Raw genomic sequence first — 13423 nt, 5'->3', positions numbered from 1 at the left:
TTGCTATCATTCCACTCACCACGACAAAGAACCATCCTCCTTAAAGGATATTATTTCCTATTATAGCTTCCTAACTCGTCTCTGTGTGTACATGTGTCCCTGCAGCCAGACTACATACAACATGCTGAAATACAGGAACCATGTCTTCTACTTTATTCTTCTCACCATCCATCTCTCTTCCCTGTACTTCTCCCCTCCCCTTTCAAAATATACTCTTCCCTTCTCACTACTAATTACTACTTTAATAAAAGCTACTGTTATAGTAGCTTGCACTGTGCCTACACTCTGCTAAATGTTTTCAAACATTTTACTTAATCTTCAGAACATCCCACTTCAGAGAGATATTATCTCCCCACTTCAGAGAGATGGAAAAAGGCTTGGAGAATTTAAAGAACTTGCTCTCTTATAGCAGCATGAACCTAGATCTATAAAATATCACAGCCTTCACTGTAGTTCCCCACCCACCCCACAATCACCTGCTGTGGCAGGTATCTCACTTTGTATGTATCTCACTTTGTATTATGCCAACCTGGTTAAGTTTAAACTACATTTCCCAGAATCCTCTTCCCATATGGCTCCAGGTTAGAGTTGGCCAGAGGAGGAAATTACTCTGAAGATCAGGGTTAGATAAACAGGTACAGAGTTGCCAGCAGATTTCACCATATGTTTGCTCTCCCCTGATCTGCATACAGCTCTTCCTGATTGCACCTTGTGACCAAACAGCACCCGCAGGTCCACCACCAAAAACCTGACTGGAAACCACAGAAGAGGTAGCTATACAGAGGCAACAGCTTTCCACAGACTTTCCACCAGCTCTACTATATGGTTCTACTCCATCACCTGGCATACCAGACTCCCCAGATTTATCTACACTCTCACTTACCCATTGTACCACTGCTTAAGAAAGCTGATGACTGATTTTGATCTGCCAATTCCCCCTTAAAAACTCTGCTTTCTGAGTTTCTCCCACAACTGTGTAAGGTTTTACTCCTTTCACAAATCTCTTATTCCCTAATAATAGTTCTCCTTCCCTGACTGAACCCTAACTAATGCAAGCACTTGAACCACCTCCCATTTAGATATTTTTAAGTAATATCTATACCCAACATGGGGCTCAAACTCACAACCCTAAGATCATGAATCACATGCTTGATGTAATGAGCACTATGTATTATGTAAGACTGATGAATCACTGAATTCTACCTTTGAAACTAATAATACACTATGTTAATTGAATTTAAATTAAAAGAAGAGTCACATGTTCTACCAACTGAGCCAATCAGCTGCCCCAAGCCTCCTCCCAATTCAATGACCAAGAAATCTCTGCAAACTTTCCTTTTGAAATCTTCCTGCATAACCAAATCTAGGTCACTTGGTCTTTTCACAGCTTCTAATCAAGCCTTATTTTTTTTTTAAGATTTTATTTATTTGATAGAGACACAGGAAGAGAGGGAACACAAGAGGAGGTAGGAGAAGCAGGCTTCCCACCAAGCAGGGAGCCCAAAGCGGAGCTCAATCCCAGGACCCTGGGATTATGACCCAAGCAGAAGGCAGATGCCTAAAGACTAAGCTGCCCAGGCACCAAAATTTTTATAGTTCTACACTGCCCATCCTTGCTTCCAAACAAGCTGAAGTGTCCCTTATTCTAAAGAAATCACAAGGCACATGAGTGGCCCAGTTAGTTAAGTGTCTGCCTTCAGCTCAGGTCATGATCCCAGGGTCCTGGGATTGAGCCCTGAGTCAAGACTCTCCCTTCAGCAGGGAGCCTGCTTCTCCCTTTCCCTCTGCACCCCCACCCCCATGCTCAAGGGCTCATGCTCTCTCACTCAATCTCAAATATTTTAAAAAAAGAAAAAGAAACCATATCTCCCTACTTGATCCTCCCATTTACAAAAAAAGCAAGATTTAAATGACAAAAAACACTAGAGTGGGTATCAGATTAACATATTAGTATCAATTTATTAACTAGGAACAAAATAAGCTAAGAACACTTAGGTACGTCTATGCTCTGGTCAGAGATGTGAAGATGGAGAAACAAAGAACAAGGATATGGAAGGATTCTGAGAAGAAAAATATTTGTTGATGTGTGGTTTGTCCCAAATGTTTTTTCCACTGGGAAGGAGGGAAGCTTCTTCTTCTTTTTTTTTTCTTTTCTGTAATCATTTTGGGCTTATCCCAATATATCCATAAATTATTTAAAAATTTCTAGTGGGCATTAAAGACTGAATGTACAATTTTTCCCATACTTTTCTGCCCCCTTTCCAAAAAGATCTTCCTTCCCTTTTCAGCTACAGTATTTCCAAAGTCCTGGTTTCTTATTCATAACATGAAAACAATTTAGTTCTTTGTTATTTTCTAGGCTACGCTGGATTTTATCACTAAACTGCCACAGATGATTCTGATTTCTATCACATTAGTTCTGAAGAGATTCATTCACTCTTTCAACAAGCATTTTACTGAAAACCTACTACACGTCAAGTCCAACGCAAGGTATCCAGCTATAACATAACTTTAAGAGATCTCATTCTGACAAATTAGTCACACTTAAAGAGAGCTCCTTGTGCTCCAGATGCTGCCCTATAACAAATCATCCCTGGACAATTGTCATCTTAACAACCGCCTCAAGCAGAAGAACTTCAATCTCTTGATTCTCTATTTTCTATTATGTTACGGGTTTCACAGGATAGTCAGGTCCTTAAGAAATCACCTAGAGCAACTTTTTCAAATTCAGAAATGTTGAAGCCCTCTGTCACAGTTTATTTCTAATTAATGTCAGATTTGACACTGAACTTGGGCTTTCCTATTCACCATCAGTGTTCAACAAACAGTATGGAATATAGTTTGTGGTACTCCCTTCAGGAAAACTCTAGCAAGAAATCCCTCTGGCGGGGCGCCTGGGTGGCTCAGTGGGTTAAGCCGCTGCCTTCGGCTCAAGTCATGATCTCAGGGTCCTGGAATCAAGTACTGCATCAGGCTCTCTGCTCAGCAGGGAGCCTGCTTCCTCCTCTCTCTCTGCCTGCCTCTGCCTACTTGTGATCTCTGTCAAATAAATAAATAAAATCTTTTAAAAAAAAAAATTAGAAAAAAAAAAAAAAAGAAATCCCTCTGGCACGTCCCTGAGTAAACCTCTCAACAGTAAGGCAATATGCAACAATCCATGACTACAGGCAAACTCTGTAATACTAATTAATAATACACATTACACGGTCTCAGAATGCATAACTAATCTACCCTTTCCCAAATCATGAGACAAGATTATATAAACAGGAACAAGGTGGGTTTAGGGGTGAAGTTGTTAGAATGCAGCCATGTACTGCCTACAGACTAGATGGTTAACATCATACCATCTCTCAACGCAGATTTTTATCAACACTAAGGCTGGGCTACCTTCTACATCTTTTGTTTCCTTTTAGTTCTAAGCAACTCAGGAATTTTATATATAGTTTGATGTACCCTTCTTAATATATAAGATATATCATATCTTATAACAAAGGATCAAAAGATCTTATATCATATCTTATATCATGATATATTTATATATTAAGAAGGGTACATCAAACTATATATAAAATATGTCATATTATACAACAAAATATTACTAATTTTAAAAAGGAGTCCACAGGCTATTTTAAAATGCCCAAATTGATTTAAAAATAATTAAAGCCATCACATGAATCATGATGTTAATCTCTCCTTAAATCAGAAACATTAGTCTCATTTCCTGCTGTATTAAAACAAAAAAAAAAACCAACAACAACAAAAAAACATTTTTTGTATTAAAACTCCAAAGGGGTGCATGGGTGGCTCAGTCAATTAAGCCTCTGACTTTTTTTTTTTTTTTAAGATTTTATTTATTTGATAGGCAGAGAGAGAGGGAAGAAGGGTCCCTGCTGAGCAGAGAGCCTGATGCGGGGCTCGATCCCAGGACCCTGAGACTATGACCCGAGCCAAAGGCAAAGGCTTAACCCACTGAGCCACCCAGGCGCCCAAAGCCTCTGACTCGATTTGAGCTCAGATCTTGATCTTAGGGTCATGAGTTCAAGCCCCACATGGGCCTCCATGCTGGTCATGGGGCCTACTTTTAATAAAAGGGAGCAGCACCTGAGTGGCTCAGTCAATTAAGCATCCCACTCTTGATTTTAGGCTTAGGTAGTGATCTCAGGTTCCAGGGATCGAGCCCCATGTCAGGCTCCATGCTCAGCTCAGACTGCTTGAGATTCTCTCTCTTCCTCTGCCCCTCCACAACCCCTCCTGCACATGCTCTCTCTAAAATAAATTAATAAATCTTAAAAAAAAAAAAACCCTCCACAAATACCATTAAAATGCAGCCAAGTCAGTCAAACTTAATTCTAGTAATCACAAACTTACCAAATAATGATAATTAAGCACCTTCAGATCAAATCTAAAATAGAATATGATTTGAGAACATTTAGCAATTATTAAACAACAGCACAGAAGCAGTTATAAACTGACTTCATTTTAAACTATAGATCTGTTCCCAAAAACTTATAACAAAATCAATTCATACTTTTTCCATCGGCTCCTGTTAATAACTCCCCAAAATAATTTTTTAACAGTTTTCCACAGCACTGCTTCTGTGGTAGAGATGTTCACAAATACTTGATGTTCTCCTTCTGGGTATTTGGAAATATTGAACTTTTCCACCCTGTTCAATTCAGATACAGCCATGAAACTTTTGGCCAATACATGTGAGTGGAAGTGGTGAATGTTTCTCCCAGGTAAAAGCTTTAAAAGCCAGAGTATGCTTTTCACACATCCTATTTTTCTTCTGTCCTGATATGAGATTGTAATTTATAATTAAAAAAAAAAAAAACATGTATCTGGTCTTTGTCCCCATTTCTGGCAAAGAGCTCAGAAAAACCAAGTCTTTTTTTTTTTTTTTTTTGAAGTAAGGTCGACTTGCAATGTTACCTTAATTTCAGGTGACTAATACATTGATTCAACAGGTTGTACTTTATGATATACTCATCAGAGGTGTAGCTAGAATAATGTATCTGTCTTTTGTTGTTCATAACACCTTTAAGCCACACCTCAGTTTATATTAATGAGATGACTTTTGAAAAGCTCCTAGTGATGGAAGCTGGTTGCCAAGAGGAACCATGTGATTAGAGGACTGGAACTTTGAGCTCCTTGCTGTGGCTTTCAGGGAGGGAAAGGGGGCAGAAGATTAAGGTCAACTACAAATGCCTAGGTAAGAAGCCTCTGTTAAAAAACAAAGAGAATGGGATTTGGAGAAGTTCTGGGTTGGCAGACACTCAGAGATGTTGGAAGAGTGGTACTAGAAGAAAAGATGGAAGCTCCATGGCCTCCTTCTTTCCCCAAACATTGCCCTATACATCTCTTCCAACTGCTTGCTTCTGGGTTATACCCTTTTATAATAAACCAGTAATCTAGTATTTTCCAGAATTCTGTGAGTTGCTCTTGCAAATTTACTGAACCCAAAAAATCCCAAAGATGGAAACCTCTGATTTACAGCCCATTGGTCTGAAGCACAGGCAACTACCTAGCCTTGCCACTGGGTCTGAAGGGAGGGCAGTCTTAACCTGTAGAATCTGACAGTATCTTTGGCTGGTATTACAGAATTGTTAAAGGTGTGGAAACCCCTCCCACATACACATTTCTGGTTACAAGAGGTTCCAAGTATTGAGTGTGAAGAGATTCAGAACAAGCCCCCTCCAAATATACCACTTTGGCATGTGGATTAGTTCGAACTGAAGTCAATCCAGGCCCAAAAGATTCAGGAAGAGCTTTTTACCTCCCCTTAACTGCCTAAAAGAATTTAGAAAGAGGGTCCAGTCTATCTAAACTATCACCAGAGATAACTGCAAAGAATATGGGGAGCCATGGTAATTGCAAGGGAACTAGCAGGACCTGGAGATCAAATTCCTCCCCTCTGGCCCACTGTCTGCACAAAGCATGGCAAAATGTTTACCAAACATCTGCTCTTACCATCTTCCCATAAACTGTTGTCTTCCTCCCCCACTTTGAAGTATCAGACCCCTACCCCTTCTCCTCTGCTCAAGACAGCATAAGCCTCAACTGCCTGACTACCTGTAGATTTCATATTCTCATGTGGCTCACATACTCAATTCAGTTCATCAGTCTTATGGCAATTTACCAAAGAACCTAGAAGGATTAAAAAAAACAAAAAACAAAAAAACAAATTTCCTTCCCAGGAAGCACAATATAAAGGAAAAACACACTACAGTGTATTTTTCCTTTACCTATAGCAACCATATATGTTCCAGATAATAGCTACTAGCAAGTGAGGCCCCAAAATAAGGATTCACAGTCGGATTCAAAGTAAGGATTACACTATGGAGCAAAAGCAGTCCAACTGACCCTTAGTGAACATACACCATGAGCAAAAAATAAATCTTTGGGGACGCCTGGGTGGCTCAGTGGGTTAAGCCTCTGCCTTCGGCTCGGGTCATGATCTCAGGGTCCTGGGATCGAGCCCCACATCAGGCTCTCTGCTTAGCAGAAAGCCTGCTTCCCCCTCTCTGCCTGCCTCTCTGCCTACTTGTGATCAGTCAAATAATAAATAAAATCTTTAAAATAAAAAAATTTAAAAAAATAAATCTTTGTTTTAAGCTCCTGATTTTGAGGGTTATTATTCATAGCCTATTCAGAATGATAATCTAAAACTTAATTTAAAAACTAGACTGAAAATTCTTCATGTTCATTCTATTTCTCAATTCTCTGACCAAGTACATTAAACTCTTTCAAATTACTTCTCCTAGATACCAGAAATATTAACATACTCCCTATACCATTTGCTTAAAATGGACCGGTTCATACTCATTTCACTGAAAATCGCACTTGATACAAAGAAATCATTCAGATTTACCCAAATATTTATCAGAAATCTCTGATTTAACAATTATAAAGAATGAGAGGTTAAGGGGCACCTGGGTGGCTCAGTGGGTTAAAGCCTCTGCCTTCAGCTCAGGTCATGATCCCAGGGTCCTGGGATCGAGCCCCATATCGGGCTCTCTGCTTGGCAGGGAGCCTGCTTCCCCCTCTCTCTCTGCCTGCCTCTCTGCCTACTTGTGATCTCTGCCTGTCAAATAAATACATAAAATCTTTAAAAAAAAAAAAAAAAGGATGAGAGGTTAAGTACAGTATCTGTAGTTGAGTGTATTTTCCAAAAATTATGTTGGCCCTACCCCCAGAAAATTGCAGTGAAGCTACTTCCAAGGAGAATGCTTCATGTAAACAATGTGGAGGCTGAGAAAGGCTAAGGAACCCTTGCTCTAACTAGAAGAGCAAAGCAAAATCCCCAACTATGAACAAGATTCTTAACACCTTTAAGCCTCAATTTCTTTGCCTGTAAAAATCAGAATATGATCTACCATGGCTACTGTAAAATTAATGTGTGTAAGGCTTCTGACATGTAACAGACATTCAAATGTTACTTCTTCCTCTCAAGATACAGTCTGAAATTTGTAGAAAATTGTGTGATATCCTCAATGCCAAAAGACATGCCTTTATGAAACATAAACAAAAACTAAAGCAAAGACCAGGCTGAGAACCAAAACAAGGATGTGAGTGGGGGGAAAATGGGAAAGACCAAGGATTACCAAGATAATAGAAATTCAACTACAGAAATACTCATTAGATGAAAAATATTTTTTAGTACACACTGGAGGGCAAAAGAGCAGAATTGTGAATGTGGTTATACAACCACACTGTGTCAAATACAAGCAGCTCTCCTAGAATGCTAAGTAAAATAATAGAGATGAAAATACTGAGAAATTATGACAAACGTGAAGGATGGAGAATGGAAACCTGAAAACTATATACATTGCCAAAGAACCATAATACAAAGAAAAAACAAAGACACAGATTAGGGGGAGGAAAAAAGTGGGAAGAACGGAGATAAACAATGACTATTAGCTTTCAATCTACATTCTTATTCACTTAAATATCTGTATAATACATACATCCATGAACTCAGAAATAGAAGGCAATGAACCAACATTTTCTTATCCAACCTCCTTAACAAACCAACTTGGCAAATTAACCAACACTCTCTGCCTCTCTATAATGTCTTCTGATAAAATATTGGAACATTCAATATTAATTAAGCTTATTTTTTATCAAACCAGTACATTTCTGCACTCATCAACATACCAAGAATCAAATATGTTTATGTATTTGTTATAATTATACAGTTTAGATATTATATAAACCAATGAAATTGTGACTGTGAAGACAGTTTTTGTTTCCATGAAAATGAAGTTGAGTGTTTAGAAAAACTCAAAGGCTAGTTTCAAAAAAACTATTATTAAAGTGAGAATAGGTGAATAAACTGTAAAAGACTAAAAGGAATAATCATACAATTCTAGATGGATCACATAACTCAGACTTCATTACATATCCATGTTTTTTTAAATAAAATATTTAAAGTAAAATGTGTCATTTTTAATTCCCCTTATATTTTTAAAAAATTAAACTAACCATCACCATTCCTAATCACATAAAAAAAATGATTTCTACATACATTAAAACAGATATAACCTAAGTGAGCTATGGGAGATTTTTTTGAACACTTTTTATATGCAAGGCCCTATACTAAACATATTATCTCATTTAAACCTCATGACAAATCTATAAGTACCATTATCTCTATCTTACACATAAATGAGGCATAGAAAGGATAAACATTCAGATCTTACATTCAGATCTTACTCCCAAGTACAAACTCTTTACTGATTACTAATTTTTTCATATGTTTTCTATATTTAATTTTTTTCAATAAACATTATAATCACCATCAATCATCTGTAGAGTTTACTAATGTTAACTCATTTCAAGTACTGTCTCCTCTTCAAGGTCTTCTAAAATGCTCTCCAATCCTGGTACATAGCAGGCACTCCATGAATGGTAATGGCAGTACTCTGGCGAGCAAATCTAATTTTCTGGTTGCCCTAATAAAGCAGAGAGGCAACAAGGTGCGATTGTTAAGAGCACAGATTGTGGAGCTAGGCTGCCTGCATTCAAGCTCCACCTCCACCAAGCACAAGAAGTGTGAACATGGGCCAGTTACTTACTATCTCTGTGTTTCAATTCCCTAATCTGTAATAGGAGTATAATAACAGTAACTAATTCACTGGGTTGTTAATGGGGAATAAGTTACTATTTTAAATCAGTGCCTAGAATGTAGAAAGTGCTTATATTTGCTAAATAAACAATACCACAAAGGAGAACAAAGAAAACAACCAACAAATTAAGAAGAAACCTTTTGTAAATGATCAGTGATTAGGTAGGCACCACCTTCCAAGAATCTTAGGACACTATGAAAAGAGGTCCCTTCTGCCTGTCAATTCTGTATTTATTCAATAAACATTTGGCTCCAGTCATCTAGGTGCACCAAAATCAACAAAACACTGCCTCTGTCCTAGAGCTAACTTCCTAGTAGAGGACAAGGAAATAATTATAGAACAATGTGGCGAGTACCATGGTAGAGGCAGGTGCAGTGTGCCTGAGGAGTATTCAGAGGTAGTGGTGATGAGGGGACCTAATTTGGTAATTACCAAAGAATGCTGATAAAATCATATCTTAACCTATTTTTTAATTAGTAATTATTGATTAAAGTCCACACAAATCACTAACTGTACAAATGGGAAAAATTACCTTTAAAAAAAAACCTCCCAAAGTTTATAAACCACATAATGCTTATAAAATTAATGGTACTATGAATCTCAAACAAAACACTCTTCAGCACTTAGAAGAAAGGCAGTGTGCAAGTCAGAGAAAAGATTCCAAAGATCCTACCTTATCCTGGCAATTGGGAAGACAAAGCGTAATCAAAAAATTAAACAACAATCTAAGAGTTAAGTAACAATAAACTGACAACAATACAAAATACAAAGCCAATCCATGATTAGTATCATAAAAAATGCAGTCAACCAATATTCCCAATAAATATTGGGTAAAAGGCAAAAAACAAAAAAACTATACAGACGCATTTCTTATAAACATAAGTACGTGTACAGATAGAAAGCTATACCTCACACAACACTCGAGAATAAGGGGAAAGATTCTTCATTTCTATATATACAGTTCATCCTGACTTACAAAAAGGTGTGAAAAAACTTCATGTAACCTGTTTAATGAATTAAATCATATTTTTAAAAGAGATTATTTATTTTAGAGAGAGAGATGAGAGCACTTGTGCCTGCAAGCACCCATCAGCTGTGGGGGAGGTGAAAGGAAGAGGCAGAGGGGGAGAGATGAGACTCCCAAGCAGACAACCAGAGAGGAAATCAAGAGTTGGGACATCTAACCAACTGAGCCACACAGGTGCCCCTAAATCATATTTTTAATAAAAGAATGTGTAACTTAAGTAAATCCTACTACAAAACTTCTCTAAAGCAGTAACGTAAAAAAAAATTTTTTTAAACCAATAACCTATTAAATGTCAGTTAATTAGTTGGGAAATAAATTCAATTTTATATTACATATATTTCATTTATTTCTACCTGGCTTAATTAAAATGAGGTTCACCTCTAAATGTAGCCAACATACTCGTTATCAGAAATCATAGTATTCATAAAATATATAACTCACAGGAATGCAATATACAGCATAGAGAATATAACCAATAAAATTATAATAACTTTGTAAAGTGACAAATGGTATCTGTAGTTATTGTGGAGATCATTCTGTAATGTAAAAAATATTAAATAACTATGATATATACCTAAAACTAATAGGATACTGTGTATCAATTATATTTCAATAAAAATCAATTCATAAATGTTTACTAACTTGGTCATTACAGAGTGAGAACACTGAGTGAAGTCAAAAAAATTTTAATTCTTAAACTTCATAGTGGTAGAATTACCATTAGAATGCAGACATTCTCACTCTCAATCCAGTGCTCCTTGCATTAAACCAGAAAATTCAGAGTTTTCTCAAAATGTTTTTAGTAAATCCATTCTTCCTTTACTATATATCTAGTTATTTTTGTCTGTCAACAAATATTGGCTAAGAAAAACTTAAACACACTCCTTCAGTGAGAGTCCAGGAAAAGAGAGGCATTGAGTTTTTCCCATTTTTCAGAAGCCAGGTTTGGTTTTTTTAAATTCATAACAGGCGATACCTTGAATTCACAACTAAAAATGTTAATTTATAAATTTTAATGATTAAAAATTTTTAAAACCCCCCAAATCAGAATCTGATTAATATAGTTGTATAGGATATTTTATAATTCCTGTGATTTTTGTTTCTATATATATATACCAACAAAAGAGTAACACTGAAATTCAAAAGTTAGCCTAACAAGAGTCAGCAATATATGCTACAACTGTTCAGTGACAGATTATTGGAGAACAGCTAGCACTACAGTGCTAATTTATCATGCCACAGATTGCTAACAGCAGTGGGGAAAATAAACCTTACCTTAACCCCCATAACCAAGTGATCAAACTCAGCATCACAAATAATGGGACTTGACAGTATATGACCTGATGGGAAGCAATGTGAACTACACAGTATCACTTAAGGGTTATTCTTGCCCAAAATATTTAATTTGAAATTAATCAAGCCTTTAAAGCTAGCTTACAGTTAACTAATTCAGGGGAACAGAGGAACACACTAAATGATACTATGGGGGGGGGGTGGTACGGAATCAGACAAATAGAAAATGTTACTCATTTTATAAGACCACTGGTTTGATCTTTAAAAAAAGAAAAGAAAAAGCAACTTCATTTTAAAAGGCAGAGGTGAAACTGTTCTAGATTCAAAGAGATCAAAGAGATTTAACCACCAAATGCAGTGAATAAATCTTGTATCTTGGTCTGGTGTGACTGGGTATGAAAAAACCATAAATGACCAAACAGTATACATAGAGAGATTTAAATATGAGATTTAAGTATGAATGTTAGGTTACATTAAGAAACTATGGGGGGTTGGGAGAAGGGGGGGTGGGGTTATGGACATTGGGGAGGGTATGTGCTTTGGTGAGTGCTGTGAAGTGTGTAAACCTGGCGATTCACAGACCTGTACCCCTGGGGATACATGTTTATAAAAAAAATTTTTTAAATAAATAAATTATTTTTAAAAAAACTTATCAACTAATTACTGATCAGAAAATATGAACTAAAAAAAATAACAATAATGGTATTTTGACTAAGTTAGGAAATGTCCACCTTTGGAAATGTATGCTGACATATTTAGGGATAAAGTGTCCTAATGTTCACAGCTTAGTTTCAAATGGCTGAACCAAAAATAATACACACATATTTACAGATAAAGCAAATACAAGATGTCAATACTGAATCTAGAGGATCATGGTATGGATGTTCACTCTATTAGCAGTATGTTTGAAATTATATATGCTTGATATTATTTCATATTAAAAAAAAAGTTGGAGGAGGGTACTGAGGAGGTCAGAGAACTCCAATTCTACAAAGGAAAAAAAGAAGAACCCAAAACCAAAGCTGTCAGAACCTTAACGTGGCTTCATTTTAACACAGCATCTATTAAGCACAGTTTACCACTCTGGTAGCAGCAAGGTGAACTAAAAATGAAAGAACCATTAATAGACTCAGTCCCTAATGTAATCCAATTTTTAAAAATAAGCCTTTAACAGTTACTTTTCTCAAAAGAGACACATGGAAATCACGCCAAGATAACCATTCTATAATGGAATCACACTCAATATAAATCAACAGGACTCAAAATAGTTCACATTTTAACCAAACAAATCAATCTATGAACTAACCACTTGTCAACTCTATAATTTAACCTTTTCTTCACAGACAACACAAAAATATTCAACTACAAATTTTCTTAAACCTGATAATATACTGCAGAAAATCAGAGTACTGTAATTGGATACATTCCTTAAACATTTCTAACTATACATTAAGCCTCCGCTATTCAAAGAATCTATTAATATTTTCTTCTATAAAAAGAAATATCCTTTTTCCTAACTATAAGCAAAGAAATAATACGAGCCAATGTTAAAATGACAATTTTTGGTTTATAAGCACTTATCAGTCACCACACACCAATGAAAGGGAAAAAAAAAAACACAATTACAAGATAACTTTCTATGATATTCTACACACTAATTTTGACAACTCAGAAATATTGCATAAGACTGCACCAATTACTAAGTATGTTCAGCCATTGCCACACAAGTCAGCAACAAGTTTTGCAATAAGGAAATCTCAAGCTAATAACCTAACTGCGAGTTCCCTGTATTTGTCAAGAACAAACTGCACAAGTAAAGTTAACTTTTCAGGAAATATGCATTTTACCAATTATATTTCTTTTTTGTTTCATCCTTTTTAAATTTTATTACATTTCTTTTTTAATAAAAGTTAATTTCTTTTTTCTGTTAATTTTTTTTTTTTACTGCAAACGGGTAAAGGTGCCCAGCGCCACC

General features: G+C 36.3%; 1 protein-coding gene across 1 annotated transcript in view; it reads right to left on the bottom strand.

The window, feature by feature from the left end:
- Positions 1–13423, bottom strand: part of MAP3K2 (mitogen-activated protein kinase kinase kinase 2) — an 85214-nt gene that overhangs the window by 70954 nt on the left and 837 nt on the right. The gene's annotated exons all lie outside the window — the stretch shown is intronic.

Source organism: Mustela putorius, unplaced genomic scaffold (genome assembly GCF_011764305.1).
Source record: "Mustela putorius furo isolate JIRA1106 unplaced genomic scaffold, ASM1176430v1.1 tig00003867_pilon_pilon_pilon, whole genome shotgun sequence".
NCBI lineage: Eukaryota > Metazoa > Chordata > Mammalia > Carnivora > Mustelidae > Mustela > Mustela putorius.
Note: the sequence above shows the minus strand (reverse complement) of the source record. Positions and strands in the feature narration are given on the sequence as shown.